We start from the raw sequence: 15,991 nt of genomic DNA, 5'->3' as shown, positions 1-15,991 counted from the left end.
CCTTACCTCTCCCCCCTCTCTTCTCCCTCTCTCCCCCAATATCTCCCCTCCCTATTTCCCTCTTCTTGTCCCTCTATCTCCATCCCCCTCCCCCTCCCTCTCCTTCCTTTATCTCTTCCCATCTTGTCCCATCCCCACCTCTTTGTCTCCCCCCCTCTTTCTCCATCCAGCCCCTCTCCCTCTATCTCTTCCCACCCCCACCTCTTTTTTACCCCCTCCCCCTCTCTTTCTCCTTTCTCACTTCCCTCCCTCTCCTCCGCCTCCTCTCTTTCTTCCCACCCCCACCTCTTTGTCTCCCCCCTCCCCTCACCACTCTCTCCTGCACCCTCTCCCTCCTCCCCCTTTCTCTAACCATTTCACCTTCCTTCCTCAACATCCCTCATTTCTCCCCCTTCTTCTCCTCTCCCTCTCTCCCTCTATCTCTTCCCTTGCCTCTCCCCCCTCTTTTCTCACTTTCTCCCCCTATAACTCCCCTCCCTATTTCCCTCTTCTTCTCCCTCTCTCCCTCTATCTCTTCCCACCCTCACCTCTATGTCTCCCCCTCTCTATCTCTTCCTGCCTCCCCTTCCCTCTCCTCCTTCTCCTCCTCTCTTTCTTCCCACCCTTACCTGTATGTCTCCCCCCCTCTATCTCTTCTTGCCTCCCCTTCCTTCTCCTCCTTCTCCTCCTCTCTTTCTTCCCACCCCCACCTCTTTGTCTCCCCCCTCTATCTCTTCTCACTCCCTCCCCCTATAATTCCCCTCCCTCTCCTTCCTTTATCTCCTACCATCCCTACCTCTTTGTCTACCCCCCTCCTTTCTCCATCCACCATCTCTTCCCACCCTCACTTCTTTGTCACCCCCCTCCCCCCACTTTCTCCTTTCTCCCTTCTTCTAATCATTTATCTCTCCTTCCTCCACATCCCTCATCTCCCCACCTCCCTTTCTCACCCCACTATCTCCCTTACCTCTCTCCCCTCTCTTCTCCCTCTCTCCCCCTATATCTCCCCTCCTTATTTCCCTCTTCTTGTCCCTCTATCTCCATCCCCCTCTCCCTCCCTCTCCTTCCTTTATCTCTTCCCATCTCCACCTCTTTGTCTCCCCCCACCCCCACTTTCTCCATCCCCCTCCCTCTCCATCTCCTTCCTTTATCTCTTCTCATCCCCACCTCTTTGTCTCCCCCCCACCCCCCCACCTCTTTCTCCATCCACCCCCTCTCCCTCTATCTCTCTCCACCCCCACCTCTTTGTCACCCCCTCCCCCCCCCTCTTTCTCCTTTCTCCCTCTCCTCCCTCTCCTCCTCCTCCCTTTCTTCATACCCCTACCTCTTTGTCTCCCCACTCTCCTCGCCACTTTATCCTACACCCTCTCCCTCCTCCCCCTTTCTCTAACCATCTCACCTTCATTCCTCAACATCCCTCATTTCTTCCCCTCCTTCTCCTCTCCCTCTCTCTCTCTATCTCTTCTCACCCCCACCTCTTTGTTACCTCCTCCCCCCACTTTCTCCTTTATCCTCCCCCTCCCTCTCCTCCTCCTCCTCTCTTTCTTCCCACCCCCACCTCTTTGTCACCCCCTCCCCCCACTTTCTCTTTTCTCCCTCCCCTCCCTCTCCTTCCTTTATATCTTCCCATCTCTTCCCATCCCAACCCCCTCTCCCTCTATCTCTTCCCACACCCACCTCTTTGTCACCCCCTCCCCCCCTCTTTCTCCTTTCTCCCTCGCCTCCCTCTCCTCCTTATGTCTTTCTTGCCACCCCCACCTCTTTGTCTCCCCCCTCCCCTTGCCACTCTCTCCTACACCCTCTCCCTCCTCCCCCTTTCTCTAACCATCTCATCTTCCTTCCTCAACATCCCTCATTCTCCCCCCCTTTCTCCCTCCTCCCCCTTTCTCTAACCATCTCATCTTCCTTCCTCAACATCCCTCATTCTCCCCCCCTTTCTCCATCCACCCCCTTTCCCTCCATCTCTTCCCACCCCCACCTTTTTGGCACCCCCTCCCCCCACTTCCTCCTTTCTCCCTCCCACTAACCATTTATCTCTTCTTCCTCCACATACCTCATCTCCCCCCTCCCTTTCTCACCCCACTATCTCCCTTACCTCTCCCCCCTCTCTTCTCCATCTCTCCCCTTATATCTCCCCTCCCTATTTCCCTCTTCTTGTCCCTCTATCTCCATCCCCCTCCCCTTCCCTCTCCTTCCTTTATCTCTTCCCATCCCCACCTCTTTCTCCATCCCCCTGCCCCTCCCTCTCCTTCCTTTATCTCTTCCCATCTCTTCCCATCCCCACCTCTTTGTCTCCCCCCCGCTTTCTCCATCCACCCCCTCTCCCTCTATCTCTTCCCACCCCCACCTCTTTGTCTCCCCCCCCCCCTTTCTCCATCCACCCCCTCTCCCTCCATCTCTTCCCACCCCCACCTCTTTGTCACCCCCTCCCCTCCTCTTTCTCCTTTCTCCCTCCCATCCCTCTCCTCCTCCTCCTCTCTTTTTTTCCACCCCATCTCTTTGTGTCCCCCCTCCCCTCGCCACTCTCTCCTACACCCTCTCCCTCCTCCCCCTTTCTCTAACCATCTCACCTTCCTTCCTCAACATCCCTCATTTCTCCCCCTGCTTCACCTCTCCCTCTCTCCATCGACCTCCCCCTCCCTCTACTTCCTCTATCTCTTCCCACCCACCTATCTCTCTCCCCCTATATCTCCCCTCCCTCTCTCCCTCTATCTCCATCCACCTCCCCCTCCCTCTACTTCCTCTATCTCTTCCCACCCACCTCTCTCCCTCCCCTCCCTCTCATTCTCATCCTCTCTTTCTTCCCACCCCCACCTCTCCTCTCCCCTCGCCACTCTCCTTCACCCTCTCCCTTCTCCTCCTTTCTCTAACCCTCTCCCCTTCCTTCCTCAACATCCCTCGCTTCTCCCCCTCCTTTTCATCTCCCTCTCTCCCTCATTTTTCCCCCTCCCCCCCTCCCTCTCATTCTCATCCTCTCTTTCTTCCCACCTCCACCTCTCCTCTCCCCCCACCTCTTTGTCCCTCCCCTCTCCACTCTCCTTCACCCTCTCCCTCCTTCCTCTTTCTCTAACCATCTCCCCTTCCTTCCTCAACATCCCTCGCTTCTCCCCCTCCTTCTCCTCTCCCTCTTTCCCTCTTCTTGTCCCTCTATCTCCATCCCCCTCCCCTTCCCTCTCCTTTTTTCATCTCTTGCCATCCCCACCTCTTTGTCTCCCCTCCCCCACCCTCCCCCCACCCTCTTTGTCCATCCCCCTTCCCCGCCCTCTCCATCCACCCCCTCTCCCTTTATCTCTTCCCACCCCCACCTCTTTGTCACCCCCTCCCCCCCTCTTTCTCCTTTCTCCCTCCCCTCCCTCTTCTCCTCCTCTCATTCTTTCCACCCCACCTCTTTGTGTCCCCCCTCCCCTCGCCACTCTCTCCTACACCCTCTCCCTCCTCCCCCTTTCTCTAACCATCTCACCTTCCTTCCTCAACATCCCTCATTTCTCCCCCTCCTTCACCTCTCCCTCTCTCCATCGACCTCCCCCTCCCTCTACTTCCTCTATCTCTTCCCACCCACCTATATCTCCCCTCCCTCTCTCCCTCTATCTCCATCCACCTCCCCCTCCCTCTACTTCCTCTATCTCTTCCCACTCACCTATCTCTCTCTCTCCCCTCCCCGCACCTCTCTCCCTCCCCTCCCTCTATCTCTGCGCACCCCCCTCCCTCTCTCCATCTATCTCTTCCCACCCTCGCCTCTCTCCCTTCCCTCCCTCTCATTCTCATCCTCTCTTTCTTTCCACCCCCACCTCTCCTCTTCCCCCACCTCTCTATCCCTCCCCTCGCCACTCTCCTTCACTCTCTCCCTCCTCCCCCTTTCTCTAACCATCTCCCCTTCCTTCCTCAACATCCCTCGCTTCTCCCCCTCCTTCTCCTCTCCCTCTCTCCCTTGTTTTTCCCCCTCCCCCCCCCCCCCCCCTTCTTCCCTTCTCCCTCTCTCAATCTATCTCTTCACACCCCCACCTCTTTCCCTCCCCTCCCTTCTCACTCTCCTCCTCTCTTTCTTCCCACCACCACCTCTCTATCTCCCCCCAACCTTTCTGTCCCCCCCAATCTCTTCCCACCTCCCCCTCCCTCCTCTTCTCCCCACCTCTCTATCCCTCCCTCCTCGCCCCTCGCCACTCTATCCTTCTCCCTCCCCCTCCTCTCCCTCATCTCTCCCCCTCCCTTTCTCACCCCATTATCTTCATTGCCTCACCTCCCTCCTCCCTCTCTCCCCCTATCTCCATCCACCTCCCCCTCCCTCTACTTCCTCTATCTCTTCCCACCCACCTATATCTCTCCCCCCCCCTCTCCCTCTATCTCTTCCCACCTCCACCTATCTATTTTCCCATTGTGGGACAACTACACTTGGACAAGTCAATAACACTACATTTCCATGGGACCAAAAACCTTCAAATTTACTAGTACTTTGCCTATCGCATGTTCTCCAGAGTCTACAATGTCCATACAACCTACAAAACTCATGCATATCCTACAATTGCAATGATGTTTGAAGGCGCACTTGGTTGAGGCATTGTATCAAACAGTTGGCATGAGTCTTCAGGTCGTCCACGTCTTGCATTTATTGCTGCTCATAAAACTTGAGACTATGGCTCCAAATTTATATTCATAAATCCTTGACTTAGGCTCCAAATTTATATGGCAAGAAATACATGCTTGGTATTTTTTCATAAATCCTTGACTTAGGCTTCAAATCCTTGACTTAGGCTCTCCCTTTTTTCTTGGTATTGTTTCATAAATGCTTGACTACAGCTCCAAATTTATATGGCGAGAAATACATCCAACAGTTCGTCTACACACAATCATCGTTGCATTCTAAGAAATGATATATCCTTGCAGCATTCTGTCAAACACTTGGGCTGCTCGGTTTATGGTTTCATATTTCAAACATATTTCTATGAGGTGACTATGTCCTTAATATCTCTTAATATGCATCCGCCATTCCCTCAAAATCCCAAAGTCAAGTTTTTCATTTTTCTTTTTGACAAACCAACCTACGATGCACTCTACATTTTACCTGATCCCATAAGATCTACATTTTACCTCCTAGTACAAAGCTCTCATATTGTTCTTATAATGGATGCCTTCATCTCTTCACAGCTTTTCTTAAAATTTTGTGTCAATTCAAAATCATCCAATCAAGTGGTGCACAAGAATTAGTGCACTAAAAGGCAGACTTGATGGGATGAGATCTCAAGAACACTAAACCCTATACAAATATATGATCTCAATAGAATCAACGGCCATCTACTTCTAGAATTAACATATAACATATAAATTAAACATCCTTCAGCATTATATAATGAAGAAAATAGAGAGAAATTTGATCCAAAGAATTATAACACTTATAGCTGCAAAATCACCCAGAGCAGAAAACAAAAAGAAATTTGAGTCTTACCATGCAAAGGAGGCTGTTGAAAAAGGCGTAAATCTCTTGAACAAGGCAAGTGGAAACCCACATCTGGAAAATTCAATCCCATGAACTCTCATATATAATAGATGTATGAAGAAGCTTTTTTCCTCTTCAACGGTAGAATGGTTTTTTCCACAACGGTAGAATTTTTTTCTTCCTTCAAACGGTAGGATTGATTTTCGAAGGGAAAATGCATTTTCTTCTAAATCAAGACTTGGGAATAGATAATTAACATTGAATTCAAGGCATGAAAACAACCTATTATTGAATGTCTATCCAATAGAGCAATATAATGTTTTTTTGAAACATAATTTTAGATAGTAAAATATAATTTCTTTGAAACAAATTATATATTTAAATTAAAATAAATAAATAAAAATAGTTAAGAAGAAATTATAATATAATGTAGTTTTTGAGCCAATTATAGGTCTAAAATCTTAAATAAATTATTTACGCTATACTTAATAATAAATTCTAATGTAAGAAAAATAAATTAAGAATACAAAGTGCTCTATAAAACTTAAAGTTTGTCTCTATTTTGTAACCAAATTCTCCATTGTCTTTTTTATTTATTTTAATGGATTAGGAGTTACAAGTTACCCAATTTAAGAACGATGTTTTAGTTTCTTTCATTGTGGACTATAGGGTTTAAATATTATTGTAACTTATTCCATGTCATTGTTTTAGAGGTGCTTGATGCTTCTTCTCTAGTGATTTTGTTGGCAACTCAAGAGTTTGATGCTATTTTTTTAAATTATCCTAATATAGTCCAAAGGAATTCATAAGGTTCTTGGTGTTTCTTTTGTCACTATAAAAAATTAATTTTTGTTTCTTTTGTCACTATAATTTTTGACATGGGTGTTTAATGCTTTAAGGAAGTGTAAATTTACATATACGTTCTCAACTCTCTTTTAGATGAGGCTGCTTTTTGCTGGAGTTGTTTTCTTATTGAGAGATTCTATGCTAATTGCCTCAATATTGATGCTATTAGGAATTAGACCCTCCAAGCTAGGAAACCTTGAGGCTTGCTTCAAGTTTTTGCTATGTTGAATAGGTTTCTTCTTTTTTCTCTTTCTTATGAGAAGGATCATAGGGTCCTTCTAGATGGCCCATGGATTTTGAGAACTTGTGGAAGGAAATATTTAAATTTCTATTAGGATTAATTTGCCTCAATTTTCTTTATAATTCTAGAATGAAAATATTTTTCAGGATTATTCCCAATTCTTTGGGGCAATATCATGCTAATGATAAGAAATTACTTTATTTACAAAGCTCTTTCCATTTTCTAGGTTTTGTTCTCTTAAGTAGAAAAAATGGGTTCTTCCTACCCAATTGCCTTATCAGCTAAATTTGGAAAAGTACTGCAATAAATTGAATTTGAAGAGTCGCTAGTTATTTTTCAAGCTTGTAATATGGTGGGTTATAGTGCCCATAATTATTTCTTGAAAAATAAGAAATGACACTTTGTTTAGAAAATAGGACCAAATGTTATTTTATAAGAAGGACCACATTGCCATAAAGGTTCAAAACATTGAGTGGTCAAGAATATAAAACTCCTTAAGGTTTCCAAAAAGATGTGTCATTAATCTTTTGTCTCCCCATTGTTCTCAAAAGATTAGATTTGAGGAGGACCTACTACTTCAGTTAAGTAGAATGCTTCATATCAATTTTAAAAGCATCTCAATTTTAAGACTTGATTTTCTTGATTTAGACTCATTTGTTGTTGTTGTTCTATTGTTATTCTTTGGTGTTCTATTAGGCTTAATGCTCAATTTTTCTCCTTGCACAAGGGATCAAGGCCCTTTCAAAATATTTTCCCACAATATAATTCCTCAATAAGTCTATTAGATATTGGAAAAATTAAACTAATAATCTATTTAAAAGGAAAAAAGCATAAAAAGAAATACATCATACCACATTTATTGCCACACATGTAAGCCATTATTAGAGAAAACCCACACTCTAGAAAAGTGCAATATATTTAGTAATCAATGCATAAAATAAAATTATAGGGTCTAAGCCTATACAAAAGTATCACCATTAAGAGATCTAAATATATTTTATTACCATGATAATACTTAAAATATTTACTATTATGCTTTATATTTCAAGCATTTCACACTAGTATATTTGGACTTATTTTTTGATGTGGTTATAGTTGAAATTTTGATAATTAAACTTCGAACATTTGACGCATTCCACAGCCATCAATATATCAACAAAAAGATCCATCAAAAATCATTCCCATCTATGTCACATGCCGACACCAAATAATTAATTCAAAACATTGAACTATCGATGCCAGGCAAAGATGATTTGATGGGTATGTTATACCATCGACAACAAACCCCGTCGAACTATCAACACCAGCCAAAGATGATTTGACAAGTTTGTTATACCATCAATGATAAACTGCATCAAAATTTTGATGATAGGTAGAGTTTTTTTTTTTAAATAAAATATTCTCATTTTATATTAGGCTAATAACAGGCTAAGAAGAATGATCAGAAAAAGGTCAAAACGATTGATTTGGCTAATAAGATCAGAAAAAGCTAATAACAAGCTAAGAAGAATGATTAGAAAAAATGAAATATTCTCATTGTATATTTGTAGTGTATTTATCATGCATGGTTCTGTTTCCATTTAGCATCATGATTTCAGTTCCATTATGTGTCTTTATTTTATTTTTGTGTTGTAGACAGTCAGTTTCCCTTCCACTCTTGTGTCATCTTACATGTTATGTTGAGTAGAGTGTCAGAGATGTCGATTATCTTTTTTCTTTCTCGTATTTGAGCCAACTCTTGACAATTTCCATTTTTTCTCATGGATGGGCTCTATAATGGAGTCATCATCTTTACTTGAGCTCATCATATAGTCTTTGGATTTGTCAGTGACTCCAGTGAGAAGTAAGAAAGAACTTGTTCGAGTGAGAGGGATTCAATCTGACACTTAAAGTTTCATTAGAGGGTATTTGATTTTCTGATTTATTGCTAGGGTTTTGAGAGGTGAAGCAAACATCATAGAAAGTTTTGGAAGAAATTGAAAATGGCGACCATAGTGCAACACCCATGGGTAGCACCAACTACCAAGATAGAAAAATACATTGACACCAAGTGTAGGAATGTCATCCAACATGCCAACATCATCATAGCAAAAGTCATTATGGATGCAATTCAAACCTCACTAGGTCCCAAGGGAATGGACAAGATGCTCTACACCTCCTCAAGCGATGTGATCATCACCAACGACAATGCCACCATTCTTAACAAAATGGAGGTAACTCAACCAACTGCTAAAATGCTTGTAGAGCTTTTGAAATCTTAGGATTTTGTTGCTAGTGACAACATGACAATAATTGTTGTCATCACTAGTGCAATTCTTAAACAATGCATGAATTTTTTGTCTAAGGGTGTTCATCCTACCATTATGTTAGAGGCCTTTCATAGGGCCTCTTAGAAGGCCATCGAGGTTTTAACTACCATGGTTATTCCCATCAAATTGATAGACTGTGACTCTTTGGTAAAAAGTGTGAGCACTTCTTTGAATAGTAAGGTTGTCAACCAGTATTCTACCTTATTGGCCCTGCTTGTTGTTGACATCATCCTGAATGTTGTCGACCCTACAAAGCCTGACATTGTGGATTTGAGGGACATCAAATTTTTGCAAATATTGGGTGGGATTGTTGATGATAAAAAGATGGTTAAGGGTTTGGTGTTTGATAAGAAGGCAAGCCATACAACTAGAGGCCCCACCAGGATTGAGAATGTGAAGATTGGCATAATACAGTTCCAAATTTTGCCTCCCAAGACAGATATTGAGCAGAACATTGTGATCTCTAATTATACAATGATGGATAGGATTTTGAAGGAGGAGAGGAATTATATTTTGGGTATGATAAAGAAGATCAAATCCATTGGATGTAATGTGCTATTGATCTAGAAGAATATTCTACAATGTTGTCACTAATCTTTTGCTCCATTAACTATCCAAGGCAAAGAATTTGGTGGTCAATGATTTGGAAAGGGATGAAATGAGGTTCATTACCAAGACACTGAATTGTTTACCCATTGCTAATATTGAACACTTTAGGGAGGAGAAGTTGGGGAATTTTGATTTGGTTGAATAGGTTTTGACCCGTGACGTTGACATGGACTGGGTTGTCCAAAATTTATATGCATTTTTTGGAAAATCCCATATCCCTAGTCTATCACACAATCTTTCATTGTGTCAAGTAACAACTTTGAACTAGCAATAGTTGTTGTTGTTGCAAGTTTTGGTATAGATTCTGAGGAAGCTCTGGTTGCAACTATTAGACCTTTAATTGGGTTATAGTTTTACTTTACTGGTACATGTAAAACTTTCTTTTAGAAGATGCTAGTTTGGAGGAGTTGCTACCAAGTTTTAAAATATTTGACATCGGTTGTGGTTGCAAGAGATGCTTCTGGGACTGACATGTTTATAGCACTATTGGTGTTTGTTTTGTTAAACTTATTTCATACTTGTTACTTAGACAGTGCATTTTGAGCTAGGAGGCTAAAAATAGATGTCTTTCACTTGGTGTACTAATTCATTAAGTTAAGCACCCAAGTTTGCATTTCAAATCATGATTTATCTATTTTGGGCTTAAGAATTGGTACAATAGCCTAGAACATTCATTAACAATAGCACATAACCACATGACATCCAATAACATGTGAAATAAGGTATTTAAACATGCGCCAACCAATTATGATTTAAGTTTGGACCACCTACCTGATAGATACATAGTTAAGTGCTACCTAACTATGTCCAAGGCATCTGCACACTGGAGGCATACTCTACCTACCAAGCTATCTACATACCCGTATACACAGGATCAAGACCCTTGAACTACTCACTCTAATGAATATGTAGTTCTGGTTTCTAATTGTTTTGATGTAGTTTTATTCCTATAACCGCTAGTGAACTTTACTCACCTAATACAACTCTTCACCATCATACGCCCACTCAGGTGAATTAGGTAATTTTCTATAATTAAGATCCTATAATACCCTAGTGCAACATTTGTGTTGTAGTTTACAGTTAATGTAAGGTTAATCTATATACGTCCTAACTCACTCCTTATATAGTTATGTTTAAAAGATTGTGACAATAATCAGTGGATCTAAATAGACCAGTCAAGTTAATGCTAGTTGGGAATAGTTGACTTTTTGTTTTATTGTACCTAATCTGATGAAAGTTCTATAGGAATTTGTAATCAACCCAACTAATTAGCAACTACACCAATTGAAATAAGTTATGGCTTATCACTTCTCATGGGTTGAGTGAGTTTTATTGTTTTATTATTTGAATTCTAGAATATATATGCAACTAAAACAATTTTTTTGTTGTGCTAATATGTAATAACCAACTTAAAATAGATCTTTGATTTGTATATATAAAAACTACAAGTTGTACATTTTTTCATGTATTGCATCTACATTTTCTTTGCTATTTCTTAAGTTATAAGAGTGTTTCAAGGTTGGGAACCACTTCAACATCCTTTGCCTGGTTTAGAGGTAATGTCATTGTGGTAGTGAGAATAACTTCAGTGAAGAGTTGAGTGTAAGGAGTTACTACCCTGAACATTCAAGAAACATTCAATAGCATGTGAAATAAGGTATTTAAACATGCCTCAACCAATTATGACTTAATTTTGGATTACCTACTTGATTAGTTTGGAATTTTGTTCTCACCAAAAATCATAAAATGTAAGAACAACTATGCCAAAAAGAATGTAAAAAGATGATTATCGTGCACAATCATTTTTTTAGCTCTTTTGCCACACTTATTCTTACAATTTTTTGGTTCAATCTTTAACTGGTCAGCATGTGTTTTGAAAAATTATTCTTGGGATGTGAGTCAGGAAAAAGAGAAATATCAAACTTGAAAAAGATGTACATAAATACAATTAATTTTATAAACTTACAAAGAGAACCATAGAATTATAAGAAACTATTGTGGTTTGTACTATTTGAAAATTATAGTTACAAGTGATAAAGTTATATACCTTTGATTTAGAGAGCACAAATAATGGAAATGAAGTATTTCCAAAGGTGCAAATTGAATTCCACCCCCCCTCCCTTCCCCCCCCCCCCCCCCACAATGTGGATGACACTATTAAGTAGAGAATAGTTACATACATACATACATGGTCAAGTGCTACCTAACTATATCTCAGGAATTTGTACACTGGAGGCATACCTTGCCTAATAGCTGGTTGCCTACATACTCGTATACATGGGATCAAGACCCTTGAACTACTCACTATAGCATTTATGTAGTTTTGGTTTCTAATTCTTTTGTTGTAGTTGTATTCCTATAACCACTGGTGAGATTTACTCACCTAATACAACTATTTTCCATCATACACCCACTCGGGCGAATCAGACAATTTTCTATAATTACAATCTTATAATACCCTGGCGATCACAAGGGAACAATAATGAAATCCTAGATCTCCACTGATCTCCACAATCCACAAGATCTCTTTCTCTTTACATACATACATACATACATACATACATACATACATACATACATACATTCATATATATATATATACACACACACACACACACATATATACATACTTACATACATCCACATATGCAATTTTATCACCTTGGAAGGCATTGGAAGGCATTTGATTAGACATATGGAAAAGTTGCAAAAATTGAGAAAAAGTTGTTATGCAACAAATATTGTTGCTAAGCAACTTTTTTTGCAAATTTGGAGGGTCAACAATCATATTTTTGTTTTGATTGAACAAGTAGAAATGAATATGTAAGGTTAAGAGATATAGCCTATAAATGAATGTTCTTCAACCTAGGAAAGGGTTGGAGTTGATATGTACAAATATCTCATGTGCACCACTATCAACTTGAGTACAAACATAGGAAGACTCAACCATGTTATTGAGTTCATGTGAAATGGATGCTACCTCGTGATCAAAAATGTTTTTACAAAAATAAGAATAAATGTCATACCTTGGTTACATGTTTCCAACATCTGTAATGGGCTAGACCATGATTATAATTTGATCCATTTTGTGATCAACATGAACTCTTAATGGTGTACTATGTGCCTCCTCTTGATCCAAGGTTTTTTTCTTCTTTAGGGATACCACATGATGATTGATTTTTGCATTTATTTTGATGAGTTGTAGTTCACAATTTATGAATGATTATCATAAAGTAAATATTTATTTAATGCAACAATTTTTTTTTTCCAAACAGATAATCAAGGCAACAATATTTAAGAAGTAAAATAGTCAACATATAGATTTAAAATGAATATTTTCCCTCTGTTTTGAAGAAGACGTCACTTTGTGTAAAGAACATGAATGCTGCTATATAATTCTTTGGACTTAAATAAGATAAAGATTACAATAAATATATCAGGTAGTGGACATGAAGCTTAATTGATGATAGCACTAATGGCATATACAAGTGACTATTTGGGAGTAGCAATTGAAACAACACACATATGTATGACATAAATACATAGTTTGAATAACCTCTCAATCATCGCCCAATACATGGATATCCATGTTGGTGTTGAAAATGATTAGCAGAGTAAACATTTATAGTCAAGACTAGCATAATTATATTCAATAATGTCATTGATGCTCCAAGACAGTGATATAAAGATAAAGACAAGATTTTAAATGAGCAATTCATATATAATATAAGAAAATGGAATAATGTTGCCACATCATGTTAGGAAGACAATTAAAAATTTAATAAAAAGCTTGATAATCCAAAAGACAAAGTCATAACAGGGGCAGAAGAAATGATCGTGATTCCAGTGATACATCTAAAGGAGGTTTAAATATTCATGAAATGGAATAGTGACTTATTGGTTGGCTAATAAATGAGACACTAGTGATTGTGTTTAGAATAAATATCGCAAATAATGTTATTTTGTAATATTAGGAAACTATTTTGTAGAATGCTATGTTCTCTTCACCATTAGATACCCAATTTCCAAGAGATAGGTTCCACATTTTCTATGTCATCTCATATTGTAAATAAATGTAGCCTTTGTCTCTCTAGATTTTGTTTCTAAATAGGCCACATTTCAATACACTATTTTTATAGTTTGTAACTTTCCATTTTAGGGAATTGATAATACTATTTTGTTTCTTCCATTTAAAGCTCTTTAAGTTTTATAAAGGTCTCTTACATATGTACATTTCTTACAAACAAGGTACTAGATTGGTTTAATGACTAATGCATGTCGGTATTCTCTTTTGTCGGAGTCATCTAAGTGAAAACTTTTTAACAATGTCCCATGTACTTGTGCAAATTATTTATCTTGAAGGCTTACTGTATCATGTGCTTAGAGATATTATATATGTATTTTTTGTTTTGTGCCTGTAAATTGGTTCAAATCACTTTCCTCTAACCTTTGTAGAAAAACCTTTGTCTAGAAAGGTTAACTACCCCTTCAAGTATGAAAGAATGTGGTTGGCTCATTCGAATCTTGAAAAATGCATACATGAATGGTGAAGCATTAAATTCAAGGCACAACTATGTTCAAAATGGAAAAGAAACATGGACATATAAAAGAAAGGATAAAAAATTGGAATAAGGAAGTCTCTGGAGACATATTCTAAATCAAAGTGGAAACCCAAAATGATCTTAAAATTATGTAGGATCAAATTTAAGAAGAGGGCTACACTGAACATCTAATAAATTCTAAGAATGAAATTCTAGTCAACTACCACAATATAACATCTAAAGAGTAAATATTATGAAGGAAAAGATCGGCAGATTTATGGTTGAAGGCCAAAGATAGAAATACTAAATATACACCAACAAAACAATTCACATCATCTAATCATATGTTAAACATCATAATATAGGAATGCATTAAATAAATCAACATCATCTAAACATGATATCCAAGCATTCTAATGAAAGCATAAATCATAAGAAAGCATACTCTAGAACCCAAAGTACCAAGTAAAAACATCTAGAAATGGTCATGCTAGGACAAAAGACCATCTTTGAATATTGGTCCCCAACAGTGGTATAGGTAGCTATGCCTCCCAACCATGTGGAACCCATAGGTCCACTCCCACTATGCTAGTGGAGATAATGATACAACCACAAACACACATAAAACAAATGTCCATGGCTAACCCTCACCCCAAACAGTAATGATGACTCAAACCAAGATCATGAAACAATGCAAGTACAACAAATCTTGGTTAGACACTCAATGGGCTACTAAGTAGGCACTGACATCATGGAGAATTGCTTGTCATTGACAAGCCCAAGTTGGTACCGGTATCCCTTCACTTCCCAATGGAAGGAGCACATCCTAAATCCTTTTTATTATCTTTAAGGTTTATTATCACTCACACATTTTATTTAGTAATCACTTGATTCTAAAGCTTCTGCAAGCCAACCCTCAGGAAATAGACACCATGATGTGGAGATAGAAGCCCCCTCCATATGCTACCCTACCCTACCCATGCTCATCCAACAATGAGTGCTCATAGGCATGCAAATTCGCAACCCAACCCCAATGATCATAACTTCTGGAAAGTCCACAGAAGATCAGGCCTCACAAGTCACCTAACAAACATATGCATACCTACTCATGTATAGTGCACCACCATCATAAATATCATAACACAAGGACTGGATGAGAACACAAGAAAAATATCACTCAACCAAAAACAACCTAGGAGGACAGATTCTACATGAATCCCCAAAGAGAATAAAGCCATACATCATGAACTCAATCAACTAGCCTCAATCTAGGAGTATAGATTCTACACAAATCCCAATGATGCAACAAGACCACACATCATAAAATCACATGACTGGCCTCAATCCAGGAGTATGGATTCTACACAAATCTTAGTGTCCACTAAACAAAAGCAAAGGTCCAAAAGAAACCATAACACCAGATAAAAATCACTCAACTGAACACAAAGTTTGGAGTATGGATGCGACACCCATCGCAATACAAATACAAAAGTGCTGCAATGGTCTAACTGACATCTAAACAAATGATCTAGGTCCATGACCAAACTCAATGCAAGAAAACCCAAGAAAATAAGGCAGCACGAAAAATAAGGTAAAAACCACAAAAACTAGAAAAACTTTGAAATTAAAATCCATTTGGTATTTGGGTACAAAATTAATGAAAATCCAATAAAATTTGGGTTCAGAAACCGTATGCAAAAATGGCTAGCATAATAGTGTAAAACCCCAAAACTCCATCCCGAAAATAGGGAAAATGTTCATACCCAACCAACTAGGCAAAATAAAAAAATAGAAATGGAGGGGAACACTACTTCTCAGCCTCCTAACAAATGGCTACCAAAAATAGAAGTTTAAATGGAGCGAAAATGATAAAATGGGAGAGCCCTACCTCATAGCCAAAAGTGGCAAAATGGGAATCTAATCCATAAAATAAAAACCCCATAGAAGTAGCCATAAATTGTGGCAATCCAAGGTCTCCTTGAGATAAATCCAACGAGCCCATTCTCACAATGATCCCATACCCGTAGCTCCCACA

At 39.8% G+C, this 15,991-nt stretch overlaps 1 pseudogene; it reads left to right on the top strand.

The window, feature by feature from the left end:
- The first annotated feature begins 8,479 nt into the window (after window positions 1-8,479).
- Window positions 8,480-9,560, top strand: LOC149535350 (T-complex protein 1 subunit delta pseudogene; annotated as a pseudogene).
- Window positions 9,561-15,991: the final 6,431 nt, after the last annotated feature.

Source organism: Cupressus sempervirens, chromosome 10 (genome assembly GCF_028749045.1).
Source record: "Cupressus sempervirens isolate cs-2001-9-10 chromosome 10, ASM2874904v1, whole genome shotgun sequence".
Classification (NCBI taxonomy): Eukaryota; Viridiplantae; Streptophyta; class Pinopsida; order Cupressales; family Cupressaceae; genus Cupressus; species Cupressus sempervirens.
This window is presented reverse-complemented; position numbering and strand designations above follow the sequence as displayed.